This window comes from Lontra canadensis, unplaced genomic scaffold (genome assembly GCF_010015895.1).
Source record: "Lontra canadensis isolate GAN:19392208 unplaced genomic scaffold, GSC_riverotter_1.0 scaffold62, whole genome shotgun sequence".
In the NCBI taxonomy this organism is placed as follows: Eukaryota; Metazoa; Chordata; class Mammalia; order Carnivora; family Mustelidae; genus Lontra; species Lontra canadensis.
Window position 1 is genome coordinate 4,007,640 of NW_022631056.1, and position 5,955 is coordinate 4,013,594.

The 5,955-nt window shown below is 39.4% G+C and overlaps 1 long non-coding RNA gene across 1 annotated transcript; it reads right to left on the reverse strand.

Moving 5' to 3' along the window:
- Nucleotides 1-542: 542 nt before the first annotated feature.
- Nucleotides 543-4,146, reverse strand: LOC116879637. The gene is made up of 3 exons (XR_004385071.1): nucleotides 4,111-4,146; nucleotides 1,751-1,869; nucleotides 543-966 (listed from the first exon to the last, which is right to left on the reverse strand). It is a non-coding gene; the product is annotated as an uncharacterized LOC116879637 (long non-coding RNA).
- Between the last annotated feature and the right edge of the window lie 1,809 nt (nucleotides 4,147-5,955).

A 5,955-nucleotide genomic window follows, 5' to 3' on the forward strand; every position in this document is an offset into this window, starting at 1 on the left:
AGTGAGGGGTGAGCAGAAATGTTATGTGGCCGCTTCTGAGAGATGCTCCTCAAAGCAGCTAGCAGGCATTCTTGCTCTGCCCTCTCCCCTTCCTCCACCCTGCTGTTGGGAATGCAGTGCAAATGAAAGAACCTATGTCTGCGCACCAAGAGGAGCCTCACCTTGCAGGATGACTGAGAAGAAAGCTGGAAGCTGCATGGATGCCTAAGGACTTGGCGAATCAGAGCCACCACACCCACCTTAGACTGCCCACCTCTAAACTTTAAGGCAAAAGAAAAAATTCCCATCGTTTAAAGTCACTGTTGTTTGCCAGTCTCACGGTACTTGTGGTGAAACTTAATCTTAACTGATATAAGACATTTGTGAGATACCTCAAGCATTGGAATAAACACAAAATGAGTAAGGCAGAATTCCTGCACACATCAGCTTAAAATTTAGCAGTGAATACGGAGTATAAAGAGCACCAGGGTAGATTACGACAGTTTTCGCCTGTTTATTACATTTTCAAACCAACTCTCCTCCTCTGATTACACCAACCACTTTCTTTTGGAGTAACTCTTCTCCCATATCACAGGATCAAATTTTAATACCTGTAACCCCATTCCTCAGCCAACCTCAGTTTTTTGGGGAGGTGGAAGAGAAGGAAGAAGTGGAAGGTAATCCAAGCCTGGCCAGTTAAGGTACCAGCCATTGTAACAAATTCAGGAATGAGCACATGGATTGAACTTGGCCATTTAGAGTCCCACTGCATTAACAGCTATCACTGCAATGTATTGCATAACAAAACAAACCACAATTCAATGCTTATAGCAACCAACATCTATCCAGTGTCTCTAGGTCAGCTGGGCCTACCTAGCTTTAGGCTGCAGATTAAGCCCAGGTCTGCTCCACATCTCTCCTACTGCTTGGACCGGCAACCATCTGGGTGAAATTCTTGGCCATGTGGCAGAGGCACAGGAAGCCCAGCTAAACCACACAAGCACATTTAAGGTCTCGGCTCACTGTCATGTTTGTTAACATTCCATTACAGTAGGAAAATATATTCTGCCCAATGTAGTGAATTGTAAGGTCATGTGGTAGAGGGAGCGTATGAAGAAGTAGAAAAGACAACGTATCAAATTGTGCCACATCTTGAGTTCCCAGTACCTTCAGAGTCAGGGTATTAAAAGGCTCTAAGCCAGTGGCAGCACGCACCCCATCTTCCAGGCTAAATGGAGGCACATGGCCAACAGCAGAGAAAGAGATAATGTGACGAGAACTGAAGACAGAGGGTGAGAGATGAAGGGACAGATACACTAAGTATACTGACTGCTTTACTTTAAAATGGAACAATGCATGAAAAAAATACCAAAAAGAGTAGTGGCATGAGCAAGAGTTGTGGGGATTCAGAAAAGTGAGAAGACGAGAGAATTCCTTATAGCAGACATTCACTGAATGATAAGTAAGGATTATTTTCATTGTTCCACATACAAAAATGACTTTTAGAAAAGTATGTAAACTCTCTAGAAGTCATTGTTGGTTTATCAATCTCTCTTCCTTGCCTTCTGTCAAAGAGGCTGGAAAATCTAAATACTCACTTTCCTGGAATCCACAGTTGTCATCTAAGTTCTGGTGATCAGATATAATCAGAAATCCACCAGGGTTTCTCAGGAAAGCTTTTCCTTTCTTGCAAAAATGAAAGAGGCGGCTTTCCCTCCAAATTCCCCTACACTTCCATCACTATCTTCTTGCTTGTTAGAAAATAGGTTACCTAATTGTAGGGTACATTCTCCACTCTTCAGAGAACACCCAGAATAGTTCCAGAAAGGATAGTCTTGACAAAAATTAGCCAATGAACAACAGCCAGCAGTTGGTTCCTCTGACTTTGTTCTGTGAAACAAATGATTCAGATACTGTTAATCAGGTTTTCTGTTGCTTGTATTGGAAAGAATTCCTACCTGCCGTAGGCCTGAAGTCAAGTTAATATCTGTTTCAGGTCAAGAACCAATCATACACCTGGTCTTTGTACATTATTTTACAGCTTATAACACACTTTTTGCACACTCTCTTGAGTTACCAGAGTTGAAAGGATTGCAGTTGAAGACAAAACCCTTCACTGTCCAAGAAGTCAGGTTTTATCAAATGAGATGGTAAACTGGGAAGCCCACTGTAGCCGTCTAAATGGTAAACAGATTTATGTATTACTGTTATGAGAAAGTGAGAAAGTCATGACAAGTTTTTGGGAAGAAGACTTCATCTGTGTTTGTTTCAGGTTGGATTGTGATGGGTGAACTCAAAGAATAGGATCAGAAGCAAAGAGACCCTGTGAAGAAGCACTTGACTGATGAATGAAGGATCCTACTGACAAAATAAGGCATTCTAGCCAGGTTGGAGTAAGGAGTACCAGAATAGCTGTTAAAAGTTAGAAAACTGGGCAAAATAGATGAAATCTCTATTTTCAAATACTAAAACACAAGAAAGTGAAAGATGTGTTCACAAATACGAAAGAAAAAAATGAGATGAGCCCTACAGTTTACTCCTACAGTTTACCCCAGTTTTATGCCCAGAGGTACTTTTGGACCATGGTCAACATAGGGAGATGCAAAGCTGGGCTGAGGAGACAAACACTGAGTTTGGGGAGAATGAGATGTCTGGAATTTGCAATAAGTAGTTTTCGAAAGGAAGAACCATACAGAAAGAATTTCAGAATACTCTTTAAGTCTGTACCTGGATACTAAGCCATGCATGCTTAGAGTGAGGGGCTCTGAGAGACTGGACAAAAATTAACTACCGGGGTGGGGAGGAATTACTGGGGAACTACAATCTGAACAAATGGAACTCACAGAGGAAGGAGTCATTTGAGTTTTATCCAATGAGGGTATAGAAACTTCGATGAAGACCTGCTACATACAACAGAAAGCCTAAGCAAAATTCTTCAGGAAAGGACAAGAAAATCCTTAAAACAAAAGGATAATCTAGATCCTTGGAAGGTTTAAAAACAAGCCTCAAAAGATCAAGCTGATCCACTACTAGATATGGAGAATGACTTCTCCTAAGAAACAATACAATCTTAGGGAACATGGAACAACATCATTAAAAGGTTGAAAGACAAAAAGCTATCTTCATCTTCCTAGAATTCTATATATACAGAATGATTCCTTCAAAACTGAAGGTGAAATAAAGACATTGTCAGACAAACGACAACTGAAAGAAACTGTTACCAACAGAGCAACACTACAAAAAAATAATAAAGGAAGTTCTCCAAGTAAAAGAAAATGATATGAGCTTCAATATGGATAAACCAGAAGAAGAAAGAACATTGAAATTGGTAAATACGTGGATAAATATAAAAGTTATTTTATTCTCTTATTCAATTTACTTAAAATATAGCTTATTAAGGAAATAATGCATTTGGAGTATATAACACATTTGAAATAAAATAATATAGCAATATATGATCAAGTACAGAAATATATTATTGTAAGCTTCTTACATTTTACATCACATGTTATAATTTTATCCCAGGTGTGTTGTGATAAGTTAAAGATGAATCCACGAAACCATGCCTATATTCCAGCCCCCAAATACATATACATATCCACCTACACATACATGAAATGTAGATAGTAGAGGAGATAAAATAGAGACAAAATACTAAACAGAAAAACAAAACAAAACAAAAAACTAATCCAAAGAAGCCCTGCAAAAAGGTAAAAGTAACAAAGAACATATAAGACAAATAGAAAACAAAAAGCAAGATGGTAGATTAACCCAATATATCAATAATTACATTAAATGTAAATGGATTGGACACACCAATTAAAAGACAGAGACTGTCAGACTGAATTTTAAAAGCAAGACACAACTATGTTTGTGTTAAAAAAATGTAGTACTATAAAGACAGGGGAGGTAAAAATAAAAAGAGAAGAAAGAAACACATGGAAACATTCATCATGAGAAAGCAGGAGTGGCTATATCAACCTCAGAGAAAGAAGATTTCAGAACTATTACCACAGATAAAAGGAAAAGGGTTAATTCATCACGGAGACATAACAGTACTAACTGCATAAAATGGCATAACTCCTTGGGAAAGCATTTGGCAATTTCTTTTAAAAGTAAATATGTACTTACCATATGATTCCACAATTCCACTCCTAGGTATTTACCTACAAGAAAAAAACATGAACACATAAAGAGATTTTTAAATGAATATTCATACACTAAAAACAACTGAGGGGGTAACAAATTGTGCAATATTAATAATAAAAAGGAACTACTACAAAACATCATCATGAATCTCAAAGTAGCCAATCACAAAAGAATATATACCATCTAATTCCATGTGCAGGAAGTTCTAGAAGAGGCAAAACTTGCCTTTAGTGATATAAATTAGATCAGAGGTAGGGGTGCTTGACTGGGGAGAGGCACAAGGGAATTCCCGGGTTGTGTAAATAGTGAATAAATTGATTGGGGTGGTGGCTACACAGTGTATACATTTGTCAAAATTCCTACCTTTAAAGTGTGAATATTTTATTTCTGTAAATTAGGACTGGATTTGTTGACTTAAAAAAAAAAACAACAAGGGTCGGGAGTTTTAGGAAGATTTAACAGGGCAAAATGTCACAGAAAAAAACAGCTAACTCTGAAAATTGAAAAGAACTTGTTTCGCTATAGGGAAAGTCTTGGTGATTTTATAAAGCACTTTCATTGAAAAGATGTGTAGAATCCATGATGCAAGACATTTTAGTTATAACTACCTAGACTGAGAAATTCAAATAAAAAAAGCACAAATTATTCTATTTCAGTTAATGCTTCTCAAACTTTAGGGTGCATAGGAATCACCAAAGATCTTACTAAAATACAGGTTCTGATTCAGGAAATCTTGGGTAAGGGCTGAGGTTCTACATTTCTAACAGAACACCAGGTGATGATGATGTCACTGGTTCATTTACTGCACTTTGAGCAGCAAGAACACATCATTTTCCTGAGACACTGATGGTTTGTATCAGGCACCAGTTTGGTCTAGAAGTTTTTCGAACCTATAGAATCCATTCCTACTATCAGGTGCAGACTGACAACCCAGCCCGCTTCCTATTTAGGAATGTAACCAGTCCAGGTGCTTACGATGCTGTTGAAAATAACAGTAATTTTCCATCAGCAGCCTAGAGTTCAAGTCCCAGGTCTGTTCCAACCAACTACAATCTGAATTAGTCACTCCTAGGCTGCAAAATAAGAGAATAGTTTCTGTTTCTCCTCTCGAGGCGGTTGTAAAGATTACATAGAAAATGTAAGTGAAACTACTGCATGAACTATAACCTAAAGGGGAAAAAAAAAAAAAAAGGCTTAAAACCTCAAGCAAAGTGGGCAAAGGAATTTAAGTACCAGAGTTTGAATACTGAGCGCGACCTAAAAGTAATGGGGACGGGGTGTCCTAGGATTTTCCCCGTGGGCGTAAAAGGAATGGACCATATTATAGTGGAGGGGAGCCCCATCTAAAAAGTAAGGTTCTGTATTTAAATTATCCCTAAATTATGAAACCTGAAATACGAACTTTTCCCTTATTAGACATTTCAACTGGAACCTAACTCGACGTTCAGTGATACTACTGCTTCAGTCTACTTATTTCAAACAAAATCCCACCCACGCATCTCTATCCCCTTCTCCCATCCAACCGTCACTTTTCAGCCCCCGCCCCGGGGCAGTAGTTTCCACTACGCAGAAGGGGGAGGTGGCAACGGACTCCTCTATCTATTCGCCTCGAAGAGGGGCCGTATGAGTCGCCTGGTTCGGGAGAACCATGAGAGATACGGCCGAGAGAAGCGGAGTCACGAGAAAGTCCTAGCCCAGGACGCGGCGTCGGTGCAGGTGGAGAAAAGGAGAGTCCGCAGCCGCCGCGCTAGCGCGCAGCTTTACCGTTGACGGTGCCTCTCCGCGCCTCCCCCCAGAAGCCTTAGCGGGATGGCATCGGCGGGAGGG